The sequence below is a fragment of the Pogonomyrmex barbatus genome, unplaced genomic scaffold, assembly GCF_055798465.1.
Source record: "Pogonomyrmex barbatus isolate J1 unplaced genomic scaffold, ASM5579846v1 scaffold5, whole genome shotgun sequence".
Taxonomy (NCBI): Eukaryota; Metazoa; Arthropoda; class Insecta; order Hymenoptera; family Formicidae; genus Pogonomyrmex; species Pogonomyrmex barbatus.
The window spans coordinates 7,556,768-7,569,291 of record NW_028297149.1 but is presented as its reverse complement, the minus strand read 5'-3'; the positions used below and the strand labels follow the sequence as shown (position 1 = coordinate 7,569,291).

The window sequence follows — 12,524 nt, the reverse complement described above, 5'->3', positions numbered from 1 at the left end:
TCGTGATGCTGAAATATGAGAACGCAAAAAGATTCACGTCAAAGCATTTAATGCATATTTTATGTTCCAATAATACATACGTGTTGATAAATTGGAGTTTATCCGGTATTCTGGTTCTGTATGACAACTTATTGATTGCTAGGCGCACATTTTATTAAACAGTCTCACTTAATATAAATATGCATATCTATCGATCGCCATATTACTGTAGACAAATTTAATTCGCCTCTACTCTCACACGTTTCTGCATATAACGTCCGTACACGACTGATACTATCGAGTATCTTTATTAATACTGCACATCAAAATCGAGTTTCCAATATCCCACATCCGGCTTGTAGATAGCATTGTGAATAACGTTGTAACAAACATTCAAAATTTATCGATTCAATTTCTATAGTATAGACGAGATATGTTCCCCCGATTTTTTATCAGTATCGTTTTAGCATTTATTCCATATATCTTGCATGTAATCTTACAACTTAAAATCATCCTACGTCGTACAGAATTATATATCAAAACGTAAAATTTATCTGAATAATTTGTGCAAAATTATATTTTAATACATCTTTCAATATTGATATGAAATGTATTCTATAACTTCGAATCACTTCCTGGCAACCTTGCTATTTTCATCGCATAAATTATTGTATACTCATTTGTTTTAATAAAGATTAATTGATTATTTTAAATCAACAAATACGCAAGTTTAAAATATACAGTCTAATAAATTAATGCCGAGACCTTAGTCTTACTTGGAAATCTACCAATCAGCCAAACCTAATTAATTATAGCGATGAGAATGCGCATAAATCGATCGTCACAGTTCCGCACTTTCATTATTGCCCCGATCTTTTAGTTTGCATCTAAAACTACCGCTACATCAATTTCAGGAGCTTAACTGGCGACGGCGTGTGTAATTAAAAAGTATCGGAGGCAACTTCGATGAGTTACCGATAAAAACTTCAAAAAAAATCTACAGATCGCGAGATAAATGGAAGGAACAGCAAATATTAGCAGAGCAATATTGACTCATCAAAGAAAAAAATTAGTTTTTTTACATCGTTTTCTATTAAAGATATTATTTCATCTAAATAATCTTATAAAGTACATATATTTTTAATGATTTTTAATGATGAAAAAGAAAAAGATTTAATTATTTTTTTTTATTAATTGAGCACTTATGGTAATATAATGAAACATAATAACTGATATATATTTTATATCTTTTAATTTTCTCTTTTCTAAAAATATTATTAAATATATCTCGAAATGTAATGCATGTACGAAAATGTATAAACATTTTTACAATATAACAATAAAATTATAAACGTTGAGTCAGCTTTTAATCCAGTTGAATGTGATGTATATGATTTGGCACATAGATAAATGATATCGCTCAAGTAACAAAGCTGAATCGTCTCAAGAAACATAGCGCTGAGATAACGCGAATTTGCTGCGCTCCACTACTAGAGTTTCCCTCTGTTTAGCCGATTTTGCAGGTGCGGAAGAAAATCATCGAGAAACACGAAACGCTAACTCAGATGTGTAAGCATCTGAGAGGAAATGGGGTTAATCGTTCGGAATGTAGGAACTGCGTCCGTCTCGTCAACAAAAATGTTTAATTTTTTCATTAAAATCAATGAGAAGTAATTGCAAAATTATAAGAAGAAATTATATTTTGAAAATATTAATAACATAAATATAAGTATACATTGCTCAATGTATCCGTTAAATAAATTTTCAAATTTAAAAAATTATATATTATAATTTTAAAATATTTTTGTAGTAAATATTGATCTGCTATAAATAATTTAATATAATGTTATAACAATTATTGCATTATTATTTATATCATCGCTGAGAGGCTTGTATAGTAAAAGCATTTCTTATGTAGTCGCAATGAATGTGGTCGCGCATTCATTTTAATATGAAAGAGTTCAGAACGAACATCTTAGATTTATTGAAGAATTCTGTAATGACAGCGGCGCGACGAAAGCAAGAAAATGTTCGCTGCAGCACGGTGTCGGAAATTTAAATGCAAGTATCCGATAGAATGTTAGAATGGAGACAGAGTGTGTGTGTGTGAGAGAGAGAGAGAGAGAGAGAGAGAGAGACAGAGAGAGAGATCGCGAGTTGGCCGCCACGTCGAAATTAAAACGTTCCATCGTAAAACGTAATTTAACTTTCTGAACGGTGGATCAAAGTGATAGTCGCACCGAGCGTCTAATTATGGATTATACAGGAGACGGAAGACAATGGGGAACAGGTGTTCATCGTGAATAATCTTAAAAGCGGACAGCTTCTTCGATTGTCTTTTATCTCTCAAGACCGGAAAAATCTACAAGCCAGATAATATTCCGATAATACAGCCAATCGGCTTGAAAAAAACGCTCTGCAAAATGTAACTTAATAATCATCCCGCCAGTGTCTAAAAGGCTCTCAGGCTCTTATTCGCATTCCGTAAAAGCGTGAGATTTTTATTAAATTGCGCGGTAGTCGCTGACTAATAAAGGGAATTAAAACAAGAAAATAAAATAAAAATAAAAATTAAAATATGACAACGTGTTCATCTATTGATAATTTTTTTCATTTCAAAATAAATTTAAAGTAAATAAAAAAACGAGTATTTATGTCATAGAAATAAATAAAACTCTATTTTATAATATATAATATAATTGCGTTTGTGTATATATATTTGCGATAAAATAAAATTTATTGAAAAAAGGTTTTAAAAGCTCATTATTGAACGTATTTTCATATGAAATATATTTAATTTGAAATATATTAATTTTCTAGTATGATTAAAAGTAAAACACATCACGCGTTAAATGAGAAATATATTTTGTTTCTAAATAAAGCTTTTACATAAGAACCGCGGGCTCTTATCCTTTACACAATAGTAAATACCCTGAAGCGTGTTCCTCGGAAGTTGCTGGTCGTTGGTCCAATCAATTTGTTAAATGAAGTAAAGAAATGTCTGCCGTTGCACTCGTACGATTCGAACAAATAAGATATAGCGCAGGGTTCGACAGGCTGATCTCATCGCCGAAATGATTATTTCTTCCACACCCCGCCCGACAATATCAGCCTGCTAACCCTGCCCACTCTGATGAAATCCCAGTTTCCAGATTCAAATGCATATATTCTTATTTTCTATCAGTACTTACCTAGCACGATAGTTTGATGTTAATGCTGTGTTATTGCTGTGTATATAACACTGTGTATATAACTACAGATCGGATATTGATTCTCACATAAATTCTCGTGGGAAGGAAGAAAGAAGATAGACAATGCAATATTTTTGTACTCGCATATGGAAGTCGAGACAAACGGTATCTCCGAAATCGAATATAGTGAGTTGATATTTATAGAAGTACCGTCGAGTTTTTACGGAGTTAGTGGAAAAATGAGATTGGTTCGCCGTCGTTCGTCGGTGATACTTTATCGTGATTTTTCGGCAAATTTGACGCATCTCTTGGTACGCAATTTTCGACAATCTATTTTTCTTGTAGTCGCAATCTTTCGTTTCTCCCTTGTTTCCAAATGAATCGCAGCATGGTCAACATTTTTGAATATAAAATATCCGTGTCCATTTTGTACATAAAATCATTTATTCGTATACTCAGTCTATTGGTATTTGTATTTGTCCCTCATGGTAGTAAAGCACTTTCAGACACAAACGATCCACTCGGAAAATGGGCGAAACTTGGTCATCTGGAGCACTTCCTCTTCGGTCGAGCACTATAGTTTGATGCATGCGACAGTCTGTTATAATTACTAGAAATTCAGGGACAATGCGGAACTGTATTACTTGCGCTTTACACGGGTAACCGACCTCTTTGGCAAATTGATTCATCAAAGTTCTGCATATTTGTGTATCTAACATTAATTACGTCTATCTGATTATCATTGCATGTTAACAAACAAGAAGTCTCAATGTTATATTAGACAGGACAAAAGCGAAAATGAAATTTAATAGATATTAAATAAAAATGCAGATTTTTGTTGAAATATCGATTGAAAATTATATATATTTTTAATAAATAAAGTAACTTTACTTTACGTTACTTTAGAGTAATTTTGGCGAGGAACAAATTGATTTAATAATATTAAATGTAGCATATTTAAAACTTAAAATGTAATAAATGTAAGTAGGGAATAAGTTTGCAACGATGTTGAGTGCACAACGGTTTCATGTCTTGTTATATGTTATAAATGCGACTTTGTTCTTCTTTGTGATGCTGAAGACACACAGGTCAGGCACGTAGCCAGCAACTTGGAGTAAAGAAAAATGGATAGTTTTGAAAAGTGGTTGGCATTCCCGTTACTTTTTTACAACACACTTTTGTCATAATGAGTAGCGTTGTTTTTATATTATTTATATAAGAAAAGTATATATAGAAATTTATAAAATTATTTATAGAAAGAAATATCGTGTATATAATATCAAAATATATAATGCTTAAATTTTATAATAATCAAAACAACCACTACAATAATTTTTAATTATTGTAGTGGTTGACAGTGTTAAATAATTAATTTTTTTAAACATTTTACTGAAAAAAAATCTATATTATACGATATTTTTTACTTTGTTATGACTATTGATTTATTTAATTGGACAGAGAGATTTAATAATTTTTTTATTCACGTTTAATATACATCAATGAAAATTTGTACAATTGTAGCAAATCCATAAACGCATTTCATAGAGATTTGCAAAGCTGGAAGATTTCCCAAAGAGGAAGATTACATTCGCCCACATCTGGTTATCAAGTTAGGCCGGATTCATAGCGTTATCCCCCTTTTTCTCGCCGATATTTTATCTCGCCGTCGTTTTCACCATTTCTCAAGTTCTAATGGCTTTTACAGTTCGATCAAACTCACTGCTTATATGCAAGCATGTGTCAGATAGACTCTTCACATACACACAAAAGGAGACGAGTGCGTGTATATCATGCACATCTACGACCTATGATATTTCACGAATTTTCTCCACATAAAAGTCAGTTTTATCGGATTGATCGCGAAGCGGAAGTCACGGAAAAATTTTTGACGCCATATAAGATTTATGATCTATATCTCGACACAATCGAAAAATGACAATAAAGCGAAAATATTTACATGAATAACGGCATCTTGCAACAAAAATGAATCTTTAATTTGAAAAAAAAATAATCGAGATTTATTTTATAAAAATCTTAATTAATATTATATGTTTATAAATAAATTATATCTGTAGCATAATGTGAATAAAAATCACTATATACGTAAAATTGTGTGAATTTTTAAAATCTTAATCGCAAGTTTTTGGAATAAAAAATTTTCATAAACTGCTAAATTTTCATAAAATTTTCATAAATTTTCATAAACCTGCCTTTAAACTTTAAATGGAAAAATTTCTACTTCGTTGCACATACTTTATCAGATACAGGCCATTTGCTCGTTGGTATCGCGATAAATAAAAAGAGTTTAAATCACGACAAGTGTTTCGATGGTTAGCGATGAAAACTCTGGCGCCATCGTAGATTTTGGCCTAGACACTGTGACCCTTAATGCTACAAAGTAGAAGTCGAAGTATCTGCATTGGCGCAAGACATAATGTAATGTAATACGCAGTCGCAGCATGTCGCATTAGAAAATGTTTTTAAATACTGTACAAAATATGCAAAATAAATGCAAATTGTTATCAATAAAAACATATATCTTTCTTCTCGCGAAAAGGAGTCGAGATACTTGATGAATGTCACAACATTTTATTGAAAAATCTTACATGATCTACACATTTACAATGTAAAATTATTGTTGCTCTGTTTTATTTTATATTAATTGTTCAAATAATATAATAATTAAGTAATGTTATAATTACAGATTATTTTATGTGTTGCATACACTTTTTTATTATATACAGATGTGCACGTTTTATTATTTTAAAATCAACTTTCTGATTCGTTTGTCATATTTCAGAAATTTATGTTCTCAAATCGGATCATATATAATTCACGTGTTTATCTTAAATTTTAATCTTCTACTCTCATAATTCAATGAGCGTACAACATCGACAATCATTTACATTTGCATGAAAGATCTCTTTTCTTCTCTTTTGTTTTATTAAAGTAAAGCGAATTATATTCATTTCTTTATAGTAAAATAATAAATTATAATAAAGATTATCTACCTTCAATTTATGAAATTGAAACTTTTGATATTAATGACATCATTTAATTAAATTCTTAATCTACAGATTGTTGATTGTTATTTGCATTATCTTCAATCTTCTTTTATTATCCTGTCTTCAAAATACACATGAATTATTGCTATATCAAATTAATATTTTAATTAAATATATATCTCATACTCTATTGTACAGTTCTGTAATTTTCTCATGGCATGTAATTTGTCTTTATTACAATTAATAAAGCGCAATATAATACACATTTTCGTCGAGTACTATCCGTCGGCGTTTTCCTTAAATAACATTGCAAATCTGTCGACAACAAAAAAAAGCTTTTCCAGCATTACGGATTAGAAAGCTTTCGATAAGAGCTAGTATAAGATCAGCAGCTTTGTATAAGCTCAGTAGACTTGACTTTAAACTTTTAATCAGGACAATCGAGAAACTCTGGAGCAATCAATGCGCATTTGAGATCAGAGAAAATAGACACAATTTCAATACTAAATAAAACAGAAAAGGTGTTCAATTAAAAATAAATAAAATGACATATAAATAAATATAAAATATAAATACAAATATAAATATAAATATAAATATAAATGAATATAAAAACGTAATAACTATTAATTAAATAATAATGCAATAATGCTCTTTTTTTTATTTATTAGATTAAAAGAAAAAGTTTTATTTCACCAATTCCCAAATTTGCTTATATCGCAAATTCTAGAAATTTTTGCTACCAAAAAATATGTCGATTTTTATCGTTACAAAATATCTACCTGCACTTGTTTTGTTTGTGCATTTGTATACGCAACTGCAGTTCTGAATATCACTTCGCGCGAATATCACTTGTTATAGGCGACGGCGTTGCAACACGATGCAATCAAGCGCGTGCAGGATATGGATCAAGGCCCGGTGCACCGATACTTATTCGCCAGACATTCCAATATTGCAACTCAGCGTTTGGCACCTTTGTATTGATTCTTTTTTACCTTTTCCGTGTTGCACCTACACGTGCATCGTTTTATATGCGTTCATCATATGTAGATGCCTGTATATTATTGACAAAGAAAGCAAAATACAAATCGTGAGGTACGATAAACCGACGACATCGATTAAATAACAACGTTGCAAGAAAATATTTCCATGAGAACTATCGCTTATTTGATTACCGGGATTCTGGGTCGAAATCTGAATTATGCATCATGTTGCTCTATCAGAATATATTTAGTCATGCTTGCATTTAAAAAACTTCGTGTCTTTTGCAATTTATAAAACATTACTTAAAATGTACATTGAGATTACATTTATTTTGATGCGTTTTTTTATTCTTATTCTAACATTATGCTAAATATTTTTTAAGTATATTTTATTAAGAGAAATCTATTTTTTTCTCCCTTTTTATTTTTTTCTTTAATATTAAAATGTTGACAATCTTTGCTTTATTTTAATTAAAAAATATCATATTAGAGCAATATTCATTATACCCTAATGTCAGTTAGAATATATCCAATAGATCCTATTTTCATATTTTATTCTCTTTGAATGCAAGATCCACTTCTATTTGGTCATAATCAATAAATGTATCGTGTATCGTCATCACTATTTAATATATATATATATATAAAATACTTGAATTTCTTATCGTAATTGATTAATTATTTGTATCATTTGATTGATCCTTTAGCTTAAATACAATATTTAATTTTTATTTAAATAGAGTATAAAATAAAGTATAAGATAAAACTTTTGTTTCATACTAATATAACAGAAATGAATTTTGTACATAACACAAAAGCGTTTTTTACCATTATAAAACGTTTTTTACCATTATAAACTCGTATCCACAATTTTATAAAATATTTAGATTCCTCCAGAAAAACTTTTTAAGAGAGAAATTAGTTGTGACTAGTTTCAAATGTATTTTAATAACAATATGCACATACATAAAAAAAAATTTTAAGACGAAATTTTGAATAATATTTGTATTGTATACATTCTCTAAAAATTTTTTTATTATTTTTATCTGGCTGTCTAAGCATTTTGATTATATTTTCTGAATAAATTTTTTATTTAACATAGTGCTAAAAAAATTCAATAAAATTTTATTTTTATCTGTGGAAAATATCTATTATTTAAATTCTGCAAATTATAGCGTTTTATATACATACACATACACTTTAATATGAAATGAAAATTTTAGTCAAGAGTCAATATATGTAGAAATTTTTTATTATTATGTTAAAAAAGCGTTACAATCTTGTTAATGGACTTTTCATATTACAAATAGAAGATAATAGAAGTGAAAAATATATACCTGTACATTTTGACAAACTCTTTTATAAATTGCTTGTGTATTTATAGATTAAAAGTTACAATTATTCTTTTTTTGCTCTTAATTCTTTGTGAATTTCCTAATATTATAACTATAAATTTTATAGTTTTTATTTTATTTCATTTGCATGAAATTTTATTTATTTTATTTACATATTATTTATTTTATTTTTATTATCTAATTTTATTTCTTCCAATTTTTATATTTTCAAATTTTTAAATTTATTTCTGTCCGAATTTTTTCTACTTTTTAGTTGACGAATTATATTCTATTCATGAATTGTTTATAATTTTGTAATACGCATAACAATTTTTATCAGTAATAATACCAGAAGCTCCAAGAAATAGTAGGGAAAGAAGCGTACAGTAAATGTGTATGATCACAAAGCGCAACGCATTAAGAAATCATAGAAGATAACCGGAAAACGACCGCGAAAATTCCTGGTTCTTGCTTACGAGCATTCGTTCTCTGCGTCATACTTGTCTCTATCGCAGCTCATCTTGCAACAATGATAAATACGTAAATAAAATGTGCACGCGACACAGAGTTTACGATGCGATGTTTTACATAAGCACCGTAGATGGTAGGCCAGCAGACATTCCGCGGGCGTCTTATGATCGTGCCTCAAATTTATATTGCAACCTATATTACTGCTCGTTGCAAGAAATTGCACGGTCGTGAAGGAGAGCACCATGCGTGCATACACACTGACATTTCCGAATGCATGTGCATGAATCGCCGTCGATCTCGCCACGTAGTAAGTTATCTTGTTTCTTCAATTTCAACGTTACGAGAAGAACCGCGCGAAAATCTTATTGTTGCAAGCATTTGGACCAGACATTCGGGCTGAAGGGAAAAATCAATACTTGAACTATTGTAGCTATTGGACAGAGCAGTGATACAAGCCAAAAACTTTGAGAGCAAAAAGAGTTCGTGAAAATACTAAAATGACGATGACAAGCCTTTATTTTTGTGAAACAGGAGAATTTTTAATTTTCAGCTGTTTTTCAGCTGTCCTTCTTTTTGCTTTTAGGCTCCTTAGCCTTTAATTTTATTCACCAAGCGCAGGAAAACTTTTCAATATCAAATTTTTTTTAATAACAAATAGCATAATTTATTCTCTGTATTTATCTTTGTTCATTTCTGACGGATTAGTATTTTTGAGAGTTTTATCGAAACCACCTGAATATTAAATTTATTCAATATGTATATATTTTATATATTTTTGAATTTTATAAACCGCACATATATGTATACACATCAGCGAACGCATCTTTTGCAAGTCAAAATTTTTCGTTTGGTAGAGGAATGATGAAAAATATGAACAAGTCAAAATTGCTATCCAGAAAAATCTGTTAGTAAATTGGTTAGTTTACTACATGTTCAAGGAGTTTCATGAGGAATATTTCTGAACGAAATCGAAAAAATATTCGCTTTAAAATATCCAATATAGAATCGTTACTTTTCCATCATACTCTTAGCATGTTATGCATACATATCGCTTGTTAACATATCAAAGCAATAGACAACTGTACAAAATGCATAAATGCTTTAGCTATTATACAAAGTGTTTGACAAGCGATGCTCGTGTGCAAGTCAAATTAAACAGAAAAATTCTCTGCTACATTTTACAATTTTCGCAATTAGTTTAAAAATTTGTAAAAATTGTCAAGCGCGTATTTACCCGGTCCAGCCGGCGAGCTGCGACCATCTAGTGTCACAAGCGTTTATGGTTGCGAGAAACACGACAAAATGTTTGGAGGTGTACACTGTAAGCAGATGTTCTATTTGTAAACCATGTATAAACATCTCGTCGCGCTCCTAGTAACCACAACGCATGTAACGTTACACGGTCGCATCTCGCTGTGCGCTTGCATTTATCAATGGATCAGATATGCGCTTATTTGACACTTTTTTATTAATTAATAATTCGTTGTCAATTACGAAAATTGCAAATTGGTAGAGGGCTTTACAATTTGATTTGCACACGAGTATTATCACTCGAATTGCTGGACTCTCTCTCTATATATATATATATATATATATATATATATATATTTATATATATGCATAATATCCAAAGCGCAAAATGAAGCTTAAAACGTGATCTTTTATTACTTATACAAAGCATATTCAATTATTCGTCGAATTATCTCATTATTCTCTTTGACACTTTCTACTTTCTTTTTCATTGTTCCGCTAAAGTGATCCGCGTTGATTATTTATTTCTTTTAGCGGCATTTATGTGAATTAGGTTGCTGCCACAGCACAAAAGTGATGCGTAAATGGGAAGAGAATTAAATACGATGAAATTATTGATAGCGCGTTTTCATGCCGAGGGATAGTCACAGCATGGACCGTTACTGTACTCCGGGGAAATTGAATACGATGATCGCGGAGAAAATAGGATACCGTTAGAAAACTCGTTATACGATACATAGAAAACAGAGCTTACAAAATATTGTATATAAACTGTAAATTTAATTAGAATAAAAACAAATAATAAAATGTAATGGGAACAATTTAATCGAAACTTTTGATATTTTATTATTTGTTACAATAAAACTATAAATATGCAATGATTGAAAGATAATAACGCTTTTTCGATGTAATCCGTGCATGACGACACTGTCCCGAAATATTTTTGCCGTTTAATCATGAATTAAATAAAGGGAAAATTGATAAAATGAAGAAAATTAATGATATTTTGTTGGGCGTTAATATTTCACTCAATTCATTTCGAAATATACGTGACCGAGTAAAGGTGTTATTGCAAATTTTCAGCTCTGGAAATGCACACGCAGCGCATTTCACAGTGAACGAGCGATATTACAACGTACGATCTTATCGTTGCTTCATAACGCGGATTAACTCCAAATGTATCTCGTCGCATAGAACGTGCGTATTAGCGTCGTAAATTACGTCTCTCGATTATTTTAGTTTATGCTTAATGAATAATATCTTCTGATTTATGTCTACGGTTAATTATCTCCCTCCATTCTCAATTCTTAATTGCATCTTTTAAAAAGAATTCTAATATTTCAGGTAAGACATAAGAAGAGATTGAGATTCAATTTAAATTGCACGTTGAGAAGTTCGTTACGTACAAGTTCACTTGATAGCGCAAGAAATTTCCTTTTCTTGATAAGTATTCGATCGTGGGAAAAAAAAAAAACGTGTGATCAAAACTCGCCGGATAGATAATCCTGATGAGCCTTCAAATGTTCTAATGGATCTCGCAGTTTTCTGGCCGATTGTTCTTCCGTTTCGTAAGTGCAAAATCGAGCGTGATCGTTCGTGAGCCTTAGCCGGAAGCAGTTACGTCTGTTGAAGTTTCGACGAGCAAATTCACCGGTTGCCTCCCCATCGATTCCCGAGTTCGATTATCGACGAGCGTTCGACCAAGGACCAGGGAATGGAGAAGTCAAGGGAAAAAGCACCGGAACGCGTAGGACGAGGAAGCGAGAATTCCGGTTCTTTATGAAAACTACTTAGCCAAACGATAGGATCTAGTAGAGTCGCTTCAAGTAATTTTCGTTAGACTTTAATGGAAGAACCAGGGGATGGCTGCAGATAAAGATGCCTTATCGACCCGTTCACAAAAGCCTGATGACTTCATCGCCACACCATTGTCAATTTTCTTTGTTTTACATGTGTTTGCTTCATGATACAAAAATTACATTATTTCTTTGTGTAAATTCCTTCACACAAATTGTTTTCACAATATTATTTCAATTTTTGTATTCAATAAATATTATTATATATATTTATTTTTATTTTAATTAATATCGAAATGCACGTGCGATATAATCCACACTGCTTAAAGGACATTGAGCGCAATCGCATCCTTTGACGAAAAAAAAAATGAAACTTCCACATCCGCTATTATCTCTTCATATTTCAACGTCGACGTGACATGCAATCTCTGTAAATTCTCAGTGACAGATTTCAACTCGAGTTCCTGAATTTTCTGTGATACATGGTAATACGCATGGTTATATAATATATACT

General features: G+C 30.8%; 1 protein-coding gene and 1 long non-coding RNA gene across 12 annotated transcripts in view; one reads left to right on the top strand and one right to left on the bottom strand.

Annotated features, from left to right (window-relative positions):
* The window catches only part of LOC105427216 (glutamate receptor ionotropic, kainate 2), a 128,203-nt gene that overhangs the window by 101,690 nt on the left and 13,989 nt on the right, over window positions 1–12,524 (bottom strand). The gene's annotated exons all lie outside the window — the stretch shown is intronic.
* Window positions 10,569–12,277, top strand: LOC148935421 (uncharacterized). Its single transcript, XR_016140392.1, has 2 exons — window positions 10,569–11,411; window positions 11,559–12,277. It is a non-coding gene; the product is annotated as an uncharacterized LOC148935421 (long non-coding RNA).